Source organism: Balaenoptera physalus (assembly GCF_965194825.1).
Source record: "Balaenoptera physalus genome assembly, chromosome: 1".
Lineage (NCBI taxonomy): Eukaryota > Metazoa > Chordata > Mammalia > Artiodactyla > Balaenopteridae > Balaenoptera > Balaenoptera physalus.
The window spans coordinates 59,503,352-59,519,912 of NC_138882.1; the positions used below are offsets into that span (position 1 = coordinate 59,503,352).

The window sequence follows — 16,561 nt, forward strand, 5'->3', positions numbered from 1 at the left end:
ATCACGTTTTTTAGTAGCATATGGTTTAGTCTCCACATGTTTGTGCTTTCCACATTTTCTTCCTGTATTTGATTTCCAGTTTCATACTGTTGTGGTCAGAAAAATACTTGATGTAATTTCTATCCTCTTAAGTTTGTTGAGACTTGTTTTTTTTCCCTAGCATGTGATCTATCCTAGAAAATATTCTATGTGCACTTGAAAAGAATGTGTGTTTTCTGGTTTTTGGTTGGAATGTCCTGTAGACATTCATTTCAACTGGTCTAATGTGTCACTGTTTCCTTATTGACCTTCTGTCTGGATGATCTGTCCATTGATGTAAGTTGGCTGTTAAAGTGCCCTAATATTATAATATTATTGTCAATTTCTTCCTTTATGTCTGTTAATATTTCCCTGATTGTTAGGTGCATATATGTTAATGAATGTTATTCCTCTTTTTGTATTGATCCCCTTATCATTATATAATGCCCCATTTTGTCTTTTGTTATAGACCCTGTTTAAAGTCTACTTTCTTTGACAAGAGTATTGCTACCACAGTTTTCTTTCCATTTCCATTTTCATGAAACGTCTTTTTCCATCCTCTCACTTTCCGTCTCTGTGTGTCTTTAGCTCTGAAGTGGGTCTCTTGTAGGCAGCATATAGATGGGTCATTTTAAAAAATCTAATCAGCCGCCTTATGTTTTTTGATTGAAGCATTTAGTTCATTGACATTTAAAGTTATTATTGATAGGCATGTACTTATTGTCATTTTGTTACTTGTTTTCTGGTTGTGTTTGTAGTTCTCTCTTCTTTTAGTTTCTTCCCTTGTGGTTTAATGATTTTCTTTAGTGGTATACTTGTTTTCCTTTCTCTCTAGTTTTGTGTATCTACTGTATATTTTTGTTTTGTGGGTATCATGGGGTTTATGTATAAGGACCTATAGCTGTATCTACTTGTTTTAAACTAAGGGTCATTTAAGTTCAAAATCATTCTAAAAGATCTACTTTTTTTTTTTTACTTCTCTTTCCCATGTTTTGTGGTTTTGATGTCATATTTTACATCTTCAACTCTATCCCTTAACTGTTTATTGTAGTTGTAGTTGATTTTGCAGTTTTTGTCTTTTAATCTTCATATGGGTTTATTTAAGTTGTTAATCCACAGACTTTACTATATATTTGCCTTTATTAGTGGGATTTTTCCTTTCCTATAAATTCTTACTCTTGTTATAGCTTTTTCTTTTTCACTTAGAGAAGATCCTTTAACACTGCTTGTATGGTCAGTTTAGTATTGATGAACTCTTCAGTTTTTGCTTGTCTGAGAAGTTCTTTATCTTTCCTTCAATTCTGAATGATAATCTTGTTGGTTAGAGTATCCTAAATTATAGGTTTTTCCCTTTCAGCACTTTAAATATATAATGCCACTCCCTTCCTACCTGCAAAATTTCTGCAGAGAAATCAGCTAATAGCCTCATGGGGCTTACATTGTATATGACCCTTTGTTTTTCTCTTGCTGCCTTTAGAATTATCTTTTTATACTTAAATTTCAACATTTTAATTATGATATGTCTTGGTGTGAGTCTGTTTGTGTTCAACTTGTTTGGGACCCTCTGTGCTTTCTGTACCTAGATATGTTTCCATCTTCAGGTTTGGGAAGTTTTCGCCATAATTTCATCACATATATTTTCAATCCCCTTCTCTCTCTCTTCTGTTTTTGGGACACCTATAATGCAAGTGTTGGTATGCTTGATGTTATCCCAAAGAACCCTTAAATTGTTTTAATTTTTTTTTTTTTAGTTTTTAAAAAAAATTAATTAATTAATTTATTTATTTTTGGCTGTGTTGGGTCTTCATTTCTGTGCGAGGGCTTTCTCTAGTTGCGGCAAGTGGGGGCCACTCTTCCTCGCAGTGCATGGGCCTCTCACTATTGCGGCCTCTCTTGTTGTGGAGCACAGGCTCCAGACGCACAGGCTCAGTAGTTGTGGCTCACGGGCCTAATTGCTCCGCAGCACATGGGATCTTCCCAGACCAGGGCTCGAACCCGTGTCCCCTGCATTGGCAGGCAGATTCTCAACCACTGCACCTCCAGGGAAGCCCTGTTTTAATTTTTTAATTAAAAAAAATTTGGCCATCCAGCACGCCTTGTGGGATCTTAGTTCCCTGACCAGGGATTGAACCCACATCCTTGGCAGTGAAATCATGGAGTCCTAACCACTGGACCTCCAGGGAATTCCCTTAAATTTGTTTTTATTTTTGCTGTCCTGATTGGGTGTTTTCCATTTTTCTATCTTCCAGATTACTTATGCCTTCTTCTGTATAAGCTAGTATGCTGTTCATTTCCTCTAGTATGTTTTTCATTTCAGTTATTGTATTCTTCAGCTCTGACAGGTTCTTTTTTTTTTTTGCCATTGTACATGTATTTTATTTTTTTATTGGGGTATATTTGCTTTACAATGTTGTGTTAGTTTCTGCTGTACAATTAAGTGAATCAGCTATATGTATACATATATCCCTTCCCTCTTGGGCCTCCCTCCCATCCCCACACCCCGTCCCACCCATCTAGGTCACCATGGAACACTGAGCTGAGCTCCCTGTGTTATGTGGCAGGTGCCCACTAGCTATCTATTTTACACATGGCAGTGCACATACGTCAGTTCCAATCTCCCAATTCGTCCCACCCCACCCATGTCCACACATCCGTTCTCTACGTCTGTGTCTCTATTCCTGCCCTGAAAATAGGTTCATCTGTACCATCTTTCTAGATTCCACATATATGTGTTAATATATGATACTTGTTTTTCTCTTTCTGACTTATTTCCCTCTGTATGACAGACTCTAGGTCCATCCATATCTCTACAAATGACCCAATTTCTTTCTTTTTTTATGGCTGAGTAATATTCCATTGTATATATGTACCACATGTTCTTTATCTATTCATCTGTTGATGGGCTTTAGGTTGCTTCCATGCCCTAGCTATTGTAAATAGTGCTGCAATGAATATTTGGGTGCAGGTCTCTTTTTGAATTATGGTTTTCTCAGGGTATATGCCCAGCAATTGGATTGCTGGGTCATATGGTAGTTCTATTTTTACTTTTTTAGAGAACGTCCATACTGTTCTCCATAGTGGCTGTATCAATTTACATTCCCACCAACAGTGAAGGAGGGTTCCCTTTTTTCCACACCCTCTCCAGCATTTATTGTGTGTAGATTTTTTGATGATGGCCATTCTGACTGGTGTGAGTGATACCTCATTGTAGTTTTGATTTGCATTTCTCTAATAATTAGTGATGTTGAGCATCTTTTCATGTGCCTTATGGCCACCTGTATGTCTTCTTTGAAGAAATGTCTATTTAGGTCTTCTGCCCATTTTTGATTCCACCCATTTTGATTTTTTTGGTATTGAGCTGCATGAGCTCTTTGTATATTTTGGAGATTAATCCTTTGTCCATTTATTCGTTTGCAAATATTTTCTCCCAGTCTGAGGGTTGTCTTTTTGTCTTGTTTATGGTTTCCTTTGCTGTGCAAAAGCTTTTAAGTTTTATTAGGTCCCATTTTTTAATTTTTATTTTAATTCCATTACTCTAGGAGGTGGGTCAAAAAAGATCTTGCTGCAATTTATGTCAATGTGTGTTCTTCCTATGTTTTCCTCTAAGAGTTTTATAGTGTCCGGTCTTACATTCAGATCTTTAATCTATTTTGAGTTTATTTTATTTTATTTATTTATTTTTTTAAATGTTATCTCATTGTGGTTTTTTTTAAAATTAATTAATGAATTAATTATTTATTTATGGCTGTGTTGGGTCTTCGTTTCTGTGCGAGGGCTTTCTCTAGTTGTGGCAAGTGGGGGCCACTCTTCTTCGCAGTGCGTGGGTCTCTCACTATCGCGGCCTCTCTTGTTGCGGAGCACAGGCTCCAGACGCGCAGGCTCAGCAATTGTGGCTCACGGGCCTAGTTGCTCCGTGGCATGTGGGATCTTCCCAGACCAGGGCTCTAACCCGTGTCTCCTGCATTGGCAGGCAGATTCTCAACCACTGCACCACCAGGGAAGCCCCTTGAGTTTATTTTTGTGTATAGTGTTAGGGAGTGTTCTAATTTCATTCTTTTACATGTAGCTGTCCACTCTTCCTAGCGCCACTTATTGAAAAGACTGTCTTTTCTCCATTGTATACCCTTACCTCCTTTGTCATACATTAGGTGACCATAGGTGTGTGGGTTTATTTCTGGGCTTTCTATCCTGTTCCATCAATCTATATTTCTGTTTTTGTGCCAGTACCATACTGTCTTGATTACCGTTGCTTTGTAGTAGTCTGAAGTCAGGAAGTCTGATTTCTCCAGCTCTGTTTTTTTTTTTTTTGCGAGATTGCTTTGGCTATTCAGGGTCTTTTGTGTCTCCATACAAATTTTTAGATGTTTGTTCTAGTTCTGTGAAAAATACCATTGGTACTTTGATAGGGATTGCATTGAATTTGTAGATTGCTTTGGGCAGTATAGTCATTTTCACAATATTGGTTCTTCCAGTCCAAGAACATGGTATATCTCTCCATCTGTTTGTGTCATCTTTGATTTCTTTCATCAGTATCTTATAGTTTTCTGGGTACAGGTCTTTTACCTCATTAGGTAGGTTTATTCCTAGGTATTTTATTCTTTTTGTTGCAATGGTGAATGGGATTGTCTCCTCAATTTCTCTTTCTGATTTTTTGTTGTTAGTGTATAGCAATGCAAGAGACTTCTGTGCATTAATTTTGTATCCTGCAACTTTACCAGATTCATTGATGAGCTCTAGTAGTTTTATGATGACATCTTTAGGATTTTCTATGTACAGTATCATATTATCTGAAAGCGGTGAAAGTTTTGCTTCTTCTATTCAAATTTGGCTTCCTTATATTTCTTTTTCTTCTCTGATTGCCATGGCTAGGACTTCCAAAACTATGTTGAATAATGGTGGTGAGAGTGGACATCCTTGTCTTGTTCCTGATCTTAGAGGAAATGCTTTCAGTTTGTCCCCATTGAGAATGACGTTTGCTGTGGATGTGTCATATATGGCCTTTATAATGTTGAGGTAGATTCCCTCTATGCCCACTTTTTGAAGAGTTTTTATCATACACTGGTTTTGAACTTTGTCAAAAGCTTTTTCTGCATCTATTGAGATGATCACATGGTTTTTATTCTTTAATTTGTTAATAAGGTGTATCACATTGATTGATTTGCATATATTGAAGAATCCTTGCATCCCAGGGATAAATCCCACTTGACCATGGTGTATGATCCTTTTAATGTGTTTTTGGATTCTTTTGCTAGTATTTTGTTGAGCATTTTTGTGTTTATGTTCATCAGAGATATTGGTCTGTTATTTTCTTTTTTGTGTGATATCATTGTCTGTTTTGGTATCAGGGTGATGTTGGCCTTGTAGAATGAGCTTGGGAGTATTCCTTCCTCTGCAGTTTTTTGGAAGAGTTTGAGAAGGATGGGTATTAGCTCTTTTCTAAATGTTTGATAGAATTCACCTGTGAAGCCATCTGGTCCTGGACTTTTCTTTGTTGGAAGATTTTTAATTAGCCTTTCAATTTCATTACTTGTGATTGGTCTATTTATATTTTCTAATTCTTCGTGGTTCATTCTTTTTTTTTTTTTCTATACAGTTTCTTTCGTGGTTCATTCTTGAAGGTTGAACCTTTCTAAGAATTTGTCCATTTCTTCCAGGTTGTCCATTTTATTGGTGTATATTTGCTTGTATTAGTCTCTTATGATCCTTTGTATTTCTGCAGTGTCAGTTGTAATGTCTTCTTTTTCTTTTCTAATTTTATTGATTTGAGTCCTCTCCCTTTTTTTCTTGATGAGTCTGGCTAAAGTTTTGTCAATTTTGTTTATCTTTGCAAAGAACCAGTTTTTAGTTTCATTGATTTTTCCTATTGTTTTCTTCATTTCTATTTCACTTACTTCTGCTATGATTTTTATAGTTTTTTTTCTTCTACTTACTTGGGTTTTGTTTGTTCTTCATTCTCTAGTTGCTTTAGGTGTAAGGTTAGGTTGTTTGAGATACTTCTTGTTTCTTGAGGTAGGATTGCATTGCTATAAATTTCCCTCTTAGGATTGCTTTTGCTGCATCCCATAGGTTTTGGATTGTGTTTTTGTTGTCATTTGTTTCTATGTATTTTTTGACTTCCTCTTTGATTTCTTCAGTGATCTCTTGGTTATTTAGTAGCATATTGTTTAGCCTCCACGTGTTTGTGTTTTTTACTTTTTTCCTGTAATTGATTTCTAATCTCATAGCATCGTGGTCAGAAAAGATGCTTGATATGATTCTAATTTTCTTAAATTTACCGAGGCTTGATTTGTGACCCAAGATGTGATCTATCCTGGAGAATGTTCCATGTGCACTTGAGAAGAAAGTATATTCTGTTGCTTTCAGATGGAATGTCTTATAAATATCAATTAAGTCTATCTGGTCTAATGTATCATTTATAGCTTGTGTTTCCTTATTTATTTTCTGTCTTGATGATCTGTCCATTGGTGTAAGCGGGGTGTTAACGTCCCCCACTATTACTGTGTTACTGTCAATTTTCCCTCCCTTTTATGGCTGTTAGCATTTGCCTATGTATTGAGGTGCTCCTATGTCAGGTGCATAAATATTTATAATTGTTATGTCTTCTTCTTGGATCGATCCCTTAATCATTATGTAGTATCCTTCCTTGTCTCTTGCAACAGTCTTTATTTTAAAGTCTAATTTATCTGATATGTGTATTGCTATGCTAGCCCTTTGCATGGAATATCTTTCTCCATCCCCTCCCTTTCAGTCTGTATGTGTCTCTGGATTTGAAGTGGGTCTCTTGTAGACAGCATATATACAGGTCTTGTTTTTGTATCCATTCAGCCAGTCTGTGTCTTTTGGCTGGAGCATTTAATCCATTTACATTTAAGGTAATTATTGATATGTTTGTCCCTATTACCATTTTCTTTATTGTTTTGGGTTTGTTTTTGTAGGTCTTTTTTTTCTTCTTCTCCTGTGTCTCCTGCCTGGAGAAGTTCCTTTAGCATTTGTTGTAAAGCTGGTTTGGTGGTGCTGAATTCTCTTAGCTTTTGCTTGTCTGTAAAGCTTTTGATTTCTCCGTTGAAGGTGAATGAGATCCTTCCTGGGTAGAGTAATCTTAGTTGTAGGTTTTTCCCTTTTATTACTTTAAATATATCCTGCCACTCCCTTCTGGCCTGCAGAGTTTCTGCTGAAAAATCAGCTGATAACATTATGGGAATTCCCTTGTATATTATTTTTTGCTTTTTCCTCGCTGCTTTTAATATTTTTTCTTTGAATTTAATTTTTGTTCGTTTGATTAATATGTGTCTCATTATGTTTCTTCTTGGGTTTACCCTCTATGGGACTCTTTGTGTTTCCTGGACTTGGGTGGCTATTTCCTTTCCCATGTTAGGGAAGTTTTCAACTATAATCTCTTCAAATATTTTCTCAGACCCTTTCTCTTTCTCTTCTTCTTCTGGAACCCCTATAATTTGAATGTTGGTGCATTTAATGTTGTCCCAGAAGTCTCTGAGACTGTCCTCATTTCATTTCATCCTTTTTTCTTTTTTCTGCTCCTTGGCAGTTATTTCCACCATTCTGTCTTCCAGCTTACTCATTGATTCTTCTGTCTTAGTTATTCTGTTATTGATTCCTTCTAGTGTATTTTTCATTTCAGTTATTTTGATGTTCATCACTGTTTGTTTGTTCTTTAGTTCTTCTAGGCCCTTGTTAAACATTTCTTGTATTTTCTTGATCCGTGCCTCCATTCTATTTCCAAGATTTTGGATCATCTTTACTATCATTACTCTGAATTCTTTTTCAGGTAGGTCGCCTATTTCCTCTTCATTAATTTGGTCTTGTAGGTTTTTACCTTGTTCCTTCATCTGTAACATTATTTTTTTTGTCATCTCTTTTTTATTTGATGGGTTGGGCTGTGTTCCTGTCTTGCTGGTTGTTTGGCCTGAGGCAGCCAGCACTGGATTTTGCAGGTGGTTGGGTGGAGCTGGGTGTTCATGCCAAGAGGAGGACTTCTGGGGGACCTCACACCAATTAATATTCTCTGGGAGCTGAAGTTCTCTGTTAATCCAGTGGCTTGGACTTGGTGCTCCCACCACAGGAGCTCAGTCCTGACCCCTGGCCTGGGAACCAAGACCCTGCAAGCTGCATGGTGTGACAAAAACAAAAACAAAAATAAAAAACAAAAAAACAACAAACAGAAAAGAGTAAAACAATAACAAAGAGTAAAAAATTAAGTTAAAATTAAGAATATAAAATATGTTAGAAATAATAATAATAAAAATGAAACAGCAACAGCAAAACAAAATGGAACCCTGACAGCATAAAAAAGTAAAAAATAAAATAAATAAAATAAATAAAAATAAATAAATAATTTTTTAAAAAATGAAAAAATTCCCTTTTGCCTCCTCTATCAGTGTCCTTGCCTCTACGGTGAGCTACAGGCTACCCCCACCTCCCCAGTAGCCCTCCAAGACTTCTAGGTAGGTCTCTGGATCTGCTGTGTCAGCCTCACCTCTGTGTGTGTTCCTCTCACCAATGTCTGTTCCTGGAGCTGGCCCAGAGCACATGTGCTCTTGGAGGCCAGCTGGGGTGCAGCACTCCACAAGAGTGCCTGCAGGGGCTGGTGCAGCTGAAGGAGGCCTTGGAGGGTGCAGCGCTTGGCCCATCTGGACCCGTATGGCCAGAGGAGGCCCTCTCAGGTAGCACACGGGCTGCCAGAACCTGTGCTGCCAGAGGAGGATTGGCAGAGGTGGAGCTTGGGCCTGGGACCCACATGGCTGAAAGAGGCCTTGATGGGGGTGGGGCTCAGGCGCAGGACCTGCTTGGCTGGAGGGGGCCCCCGGGGGCTGGGGTTTCAGGCCCGGGGCCCCAGCAGGCTTGCCGGGGCCCCAGTGGGCAAGGGAGACGCTGGCCATGTTCTCCTCTGATCCCCTGATCCCCTGATCCCCTGAAGGTCCCTCTCCATCTTTGCTGGTCCCTGTGCCATGAGGGGGCCCCAGGGGGTGGGGGTTCAGACCCAGGACCCCAGCAGACTTGCTAGGGCCTGAGCAGGTGGGGGAGACACTGGCTGTGCTGCCCTCTGATCCCCCAGTTCCCTAAAAGTCTCTCCCCATCCCCACAGATCCCTGCACCGTAGGTGGGCCCCTCTGAGTGTGGGAACCTCTCCCCTCCCCAGCCCCCACTCCTGCCTCCACTTTTCTTCCCTCCCTCCTTCCCTCCCACGTCCTACCTGATCATGTGGGGATTCCTCCCACCCCCTTAGGTGTCCGAGGACCCCCACCAGTACCTAGTAGGTGCCCTAGTTGTGAGGAGACGTGAACTCCGCATCTTCCTACTCTGCCATCTTGACTCTGCCCCCTCTCTGAGTGTTTCTTTTTAAATTTTTTACTTTCTTATTAAAACTCTCACCGTGTTCATCTATTATTTTCCCTAATTTAGTTAACATTCTTATTACTAATGCTTTGAATTCTTTATCTAGTAAATTATTTATTTCTGTTTCATTAGTTGTTGTTCAGGGGTTTTCTCTTGCTCTCTCAGTTGAGACAAATTCTTCTATCTCCTCATTTTGCTTAGGTAAAACAGTTACCTATAGCTGTCTTGAAACAGTGTCCTTACGTTGGAGTGTCCCTATACAATCTGTGTGGTCCTGGTGGCTTTCGTGAGAAAGCTAGATTTGATGTGAACACAAGTCACATCTTTCCTCATGATGTGCTGGCAGCTGTCCACTCGATAGGGGGTGGGGCTGGGGAAGGAGAGGCTAGGGCTGGAGTCAGGTGTGAGGTGGAGATTCCCCTCTGCTCAGTGGCTGTCACTGCTCTATTAGGGGTGGGGTCGGGTTCCAAGTTGCTGGAACAGAAGCTTGAGGGTTGGGTCCAAGAGTGTGCTCTTCCCCCTTCCAGCACTGGCATCCTCTGCCCCAGTGGGGAGCAGAGCTGAAGCATGAGGGGCTGGTATGGATATTCAGCGAGGGTTGGGGCATGAAGTGTGGTGGTCTGGCCACCATCAGAGACCTACTCTACCTCTTATAGGCCACCTGTACAATTGCCAATAATGGCTGTTCCCCTCCCTGTTCAGATGCTTCTTAGGGTTTGAGCCACCACAAGGAACACTCTGCTTTTGATAGTGGAGGAAACCTGTATAGCTACTAAATGACAAGACAGATGAATATTATAGGCATAATGTTGAGCAAAAGAAGCCAGGAACAAAAAAGTACCTACTATATGATTCCATTTATATTAAGCTCAATAAAGGAAAAATTAATCAATGGTGATATAAGTCAGAATAGTGATTACCTTTGGGGGTATACTGACTGGGAGGGAGCCATCTGAAGTGGTGCAACTATTATATGTTATGATCTGTTGGTGAATGTTCATGTTGAGTTATGCAATTAAAATTTGTACTCTTTACTATACATACCTTAATAAAAAAGGAAAAAGCAAATTCAAGTAAAAGTAATGACATATAAAAGAAAGAAAGAAAGAAAGAAAGAAAGAAAGAAAGAAAAAGGAAGGAAGAAAGAAAGAAAGAAAGAAAGAAAGAAAGAAAGAAAGAAAGAAAGAAAGAAAGAAAGAAAGAAAGAAAAAGAAAGCAAGCAAGCACTACGTAAATGCTCAAAGACACAGGATATTTCTAGGCAGTCTATATGTCTGTTCATAACTGCTGCAGTCTGAATTGAACGTTTGTGCCCACCTAACCACAAATTCCTATGTTGAAAACCTAATGCCCAAGATGATAGTATTAGAAGATGGGGGCCTTTGGGAATTGATTAAGTCATGAGGGCCCAGCCCTCATAAATGGGTTTAGTGCCCTTATAAAAAAGGCCTTGGAGAGCTGGCTTGCCCCTTCCACCATGTGAGGATACAACGGTATGTCTGCAACCTGGAAGTGGGCCCTCATCTGACCATGCTGGCACCCTGATCTCAGGCTTTGAGTCTCCAGCACTATGAGCAATAAAATTCTGTTGTTTATAAGCTGCCCAGTCTATGGTATTTTGTTATAGCAGCCTAAATGAACTAAGATGGTAACCATACCTGGATAGACCCATTAACCTTGTATATTACAGAAGTAAAAAATTAGATTCACAATATGAAATTTAAAAATTATGTATATTTAGTAGTACCTTAATAAGTAAAGGTAACAACAATGAAAATTATTCATGAAATTTGATATAAACTCCCAATTTTCTCTCTCTGAATGTCTGGGGAGAACTGTCTTCAGTGTGGTTAGGGAAATAATCTCCAGCCTGGTCTGATTTAATCTACAGTCCTTTCTTTCTTTGCCTCATTTGGTGTCTGCTGATTCTGTTTTCCTGCCATGTTTTAACTGTTTCCTACCATGGATGTTGCAGATGTCTGATCTTGTATTCCAGCGTTATCTCCATTCTCTGCTTATAAATGTTGCTCTCTGCAACAAGCCCTTATACAACGCAAGTGTCCTGTTGCTTCTCCTCTAGTCTTTCCAAAGTGTGCCTTCTAAATTCATTCATTCGTTTAACAAAAAGTCAACGTGTTTATACTTTGTGGACAGGGTTTTTAAAAAGATTTTTCAGGTCCCATGTCATTTCAGATTTATTAAGATGTCTTCATAACCCATATAAACTTTTTTTGGCTATAAAATTTTTGAAAGGATTTTTTTTTCTTTTTAAATAACTTAGCTGCAAATAACTCCCTTAAAATACCACTAGCTATGATTTCTTGCTGCTATTGGAAAGTGATAGCATGTAACTTAAAAAGGGTTTTCAAATATAATGATATTTTATGAACACTAAATTTAAAAATTACTAATCAATTAATTGATAATCATTAATTTAATAATCAATGCTATATTTTTAAGATTTTAACATTTGTTAATTTTACTTTCTGTGTTTATTTTTTGGAGTCAGTTAATATATTTTAGCTCTCAAAAATTTTTATAAGTCCTGGAAATGCCTGAAAGTTTTTTCTCTGATTCTGTGATGATTATAGTGCATAAAAGAAGCCTGATTGTGTACTCTTTCTACACAAGTTTTCTTTCTATGTGTTTGTTTTCTTCTGTAATTGGTGTACTCTTGGTTATGCCAATGGGAGGAGTATTTTTGAATTTCTTTTGACTGTAAGAATGAAAGCCTCCATTGAGTTGAGACACAAATGCCTATGTTGGTTAAAGCACTAAGCATATTCTCACCATACCCCCAGCCCTGCCTAAGGAACAGGATAGGGGGTGTGGCAAACAGATAAGAATAGGAATTGAGAGTAAATATTTAGAACATTATAAAGGTAATTTGAGAATGTAATTTTATTCTGTGGAATTTAATAATAAAAAGTTGGGCTTCCTTTTTTGATGTTATTTTGTTTAGTAATTTATTCTTATTACATTTTTGAAAAATCATGATGGATTGGGGAAAAAATGGTCCTCTACCATAGATGGTTTGAGCAACAGTGATGTACACTACACTTTAATATAGTAAGTTCTTGATACATGTTTGTTTCAACAAATAAATAAACTAATAATCATGTAGTTTTGGCAGTAAGCTACATTATGTTTCCTTCTAGATCTGGAGTTTTCTCACTTGAAAAAGGTTTTCGTTTAGAAACATCTAGTGTAATCTGTGAAAGTGAAGAACTTCTGAGTACGAAGTATTTTAGAGAAAATTGATACAACTTTGAAAAGCTACTCAGTGATAAAACAGTAAGTTTAAATATATCTTATTGTAGAAAGTCATAAGTACCTTCTTGCCCTTGAAAATTTGCCAAAGAATCAGTTTTTGCACCAAGAGTAGACTCCCTTTCATCATGTGCCTCTACAATTTAGGATATACTCGAGTGAGATATATATATATATATATATATATATATATATATATATATATATATATATATATATATATATGTATTTTGCCTCCACATATGTCTACAATGTGGTTTATTTCATGAGGTTTTCTAAATCCCCAGTAGTCTTTTCCTGAAGTGGCTGTGGTTAAACACAAATAGGTGAAGAACTCCCCCATGATATTTATCTGATATTCTTTTTTCCTTGATGACTGGACTGTCTACTCTTAAAGATGAGAATTTTACCCTAAAAGAAATTTGAATTCATTTATTTAATCTTTTAAAGCAACTTTTAGGGGATTGAGATAGAGAGGGATTGAAATGCCAGATTAATTTTAAAAATCCTTTTACCATGCATGTGACTATAACTGAATTTTCAAATATACTAGTTGACTTATCTCAGCAAGTACCTAGACTGATTAGAGCCTTTATTTATCTAAGTATTCATAGTTTTAAATCACAACTGATGAGCACAGAGAAGATAACCATGTAAAAAAATGTGGGAAACAAGATCATCAACTTCTAATGACCTTGCTTCTGATCTCATCCTTCATCCTTCCTATATCTCTTTGTTATTAGTTACTGTTGACCACTTTTGCCATCTTTGACTCTCTCCACTTAAGTTTCCACAGTGTTGATTCACCCTGCTGCCTACTTCTCCTCCTCTTCACTCCATTCTCCTCCCATTTAAGTGTGGGCATAGCACACGTTTGGTGCTCAGCCTTCTTCTTGATTATACCTCACTTGGAGAGTGTGGCTTTGACTATCAGATGAATGGCTCCTTGAAGGGGTTAGTATCTCCAACTGTGATGTCATTCAGCCTTTTTTCCTCTATGTTTCTGTCTACAAATTCAGCATTACAGCACAATACGCAGAAGTACTGCAGTGTTCTCAGTGATCAAATATTAAATAATTCAGCTAATGATTTGCTTCTTTCAACAGTGACTGAGTCTCTGTTTCGTACCTTCCAGGCTCTTTGCAGCACACTGGAAAGAAAGTAGAGATGACAGAGAAAGAAATTGCTCTTAAGGAGCTTACATTCCAGTAATGCATGCGCAGAATGAAATAAGTTGCATAACAGAAGTATGCCCAATGGATGTGTCTTGAGAATACAGAATAGGAAGTTGGCTATCATCAAATGGAGGGCATTGAAGGCTGAGAAAATAATGTGAGTAGAGTCAATAACATATTATCAGCGAGGAGGGAATTTTCCAGTTACTCCTCTTGAATTCTTGTGGTTGGACTAATACTAAAATTGACAGAAGAAAGATTAACGGAAGAAAAAGAAACAAATATTAAATTGTGTGCACAAAGGTCTCATAGAAATGGGACCTAAAAAGTGTCCAAGCAGGCAGCTTTTATATATATATATATATATATTTTTTTTTTTTTTTTTTTGACAAAGAAACAGTAAATTTGAGAGAAATAACCAGGACAAAGAAACTTAGATTTGGGTAGTTAATTAGTAAGAAATTTAAGCAGTGTTTGGATGTGAATAGTAAATTAGTAAAGCGGTAACAGGTATTTTATAGAGCCTTCTTTGCCCTGAATTCCCTACCTCTGGTGATAAGGATGTCATTCTACCTCTTGGTACAGGGAGGGCACCTCTCACATGAGAGATTTATTTCCTGCTCTCAGGGAGACAGAGGGGAGGATCAGATTGTCCCTCCTGTATTGGCTATTTCTTTCTTTCTTTTTTTTTTTTTTTAATTAAGGTGTTCAGTGATGATCTGACTTTTTATTTAAAAAGAAAGAAATGTGTAACCTTTAGTATGTGACAGTTTCAACTGGGAATGACATTAGCATATTTGGAGCACAAACAAAATCTTCTGTAGACAATGTTGGTTTATATATACAAATGAACTAGTTTTCAAAAATGTGAAGGCATTCTATTTGGAAGTTAAGGTGATTATTATTATTATTTTTAATATTTATTGGAGTATAGTTGCCTTACAATGTTGTGTTAGTTTCTACTGTACAGCAAAGTGAATCAGCTATACGTATACTTATATCCCATCTTTTTTGGATTTCCTTCCCATTTAGGTCACCACAGAGCATTGAGTAAAGTTCCCTGTGCTATACAATATGTTCTCATTAGTTATGCATTTTATACATAGTATCAATAGTGTATATATATCAATCTCAATCTCCCAATTCATCCCACCCCCCCTTTTCCCCCTTGGTATCCATACGTTTGTTCTCTACGACTGTGTCTCTATTCTGCTTTGTAAATAAGATCGTCTATACCAATTTTTTCAGATTCCACATGTATGTGTTAATATATGATACTTGTTTTTCTCTTTCTGACTTACTTCACTCCGTATGACAGACTCTAGGTCCATCCATGTCTCTACAAATGACCCAATTTCGTTCCTTTTTATGGCTGAGTAATATTCCACTGTATATATGTACCACATCTTCTTTATCCATTCCTCTGTTGATGGACATTTAGGTTGTTTCCATGTCCCAGCTATCGTAAGTAGTGCTGCAATGAACATTGGGATGCATGTCTCTTTTTGAGGCTATTTCTTAAGTAACTTAAATTCAAAATAATCATTATGGCATTAAGGCATATTTTGGGGATGCCTGCCCTGGGTTCCAACAATTACATCCTGAATTAGCAAGTATTCTTTTGGTTTAGTAGGCTGAGAAGTGAATCAAAATTAAGAGCTCAAGAAAGGGAAGAATTGTGTAAAATGAAAATCGGTAAGCAGAGAGGCCAGTAAGTTTTAGAGTTGTTACTAAGTTTATAAAACAATAAAAATGAAAATATTATTTCTTAGAAGATATGCTAAGAACCCAAGGTAAGAAGAAATAGAATAATTTACATTAGAAAACTCAGTTAAAGGTTATGAGATAGGCAGAGGGGAGGTTGTCATATTTCACAGATGGAAATCATTATTGATTTTGATCTAGAAATAAGGGCTCAAATATATTTATTATAATAATTATTATATAAAGACGACAATAGGATAATAGGATGTATGACTAGTAAATCACTAGAAAAGAAGAAAAAGCTAATAAAAGTCAATGCAGCAAAAGATAGAATTATAAAGAAGGGAAATAGCAAAGTGTATAAAAATAGAAAGCATACAAAATGATAGTAGTCATATCAGACATATCACTTAGAGTAATTAATATGAATGCTGCAAATATCCCTGTTATAAGACAAAATTCCTGGGCTGGGCCCTAATTACAAAATCTAAATATTGCTATCTACATACAACAGATACGCCTAAACCTAAATGACTAGACCGTTCAGAATAAGAAGAAAAAAATAAACTGTATCATGGGAGGTAAATTGATATCTTTAATGTATCAACATCCCTTACATAGAGGGGACCATTTTCTCTTCTTCCCAGAATCCCTACATAGGCCACTGAAATAGAATTTTCAACCGTATATTAGAAAATGGAAGGGAATATCCTCCCTACATTCTGTCCTTCTCAATCTTTCAGTGAGATTGAGAGAAAGAATTAGGCATGCAGGGCTGCCACCTGCACAGGGCTGCCCATCTGTGCCAGTGGTGAGTAGAGGACTGAAACTCAGCTGCACTTTCAGGCCTTGTGCCCTGGAAGAGTTAGGTTTACCTGAAGGAAGGATTAATTCCAACAAAGATTTTGTGGAGTCTAAACCCTGTGCAAGAGGGTCTGGATCCACCTAGAGAAGGTATCTCTATCTCCAAAGTTGCCATTTGTGCTATCTGGGTACTGTGTGGACATGTGTATGTTAGCTGCTTTTGGGTTCTTTTCTCT

At 37.4% G+C, this 16,561-nt stretch overlaps 1 protein-coding gene across 2 annotated transcripts in view; it reads left to right on the forward strand.

Annotated features, from left to right (window-relative positions):
- Positions 1-16,561, forward strand: part of TNFSF4 (TNF superfamily member 4) — a 223,977-nt gene that overhangs the window by 32,284 nt on the left and 175,132 nt on the right. Inside the window, exon 2 of one of the 2 annotated variants that reach the window (XR_014257116.1) lies at positions 13,778-13,974. The exons of the other annotated variant lie outside the window; for it this stretch is intronic. The gene's annotated coding sequence lies outside the window, so the exon portion shown is untranslated. The remainder of the gene's footprint in view (positions 1-13,777; positions 13,975-16,561) is intronic. 2 annotated transcript variants of the gene reach the window in all.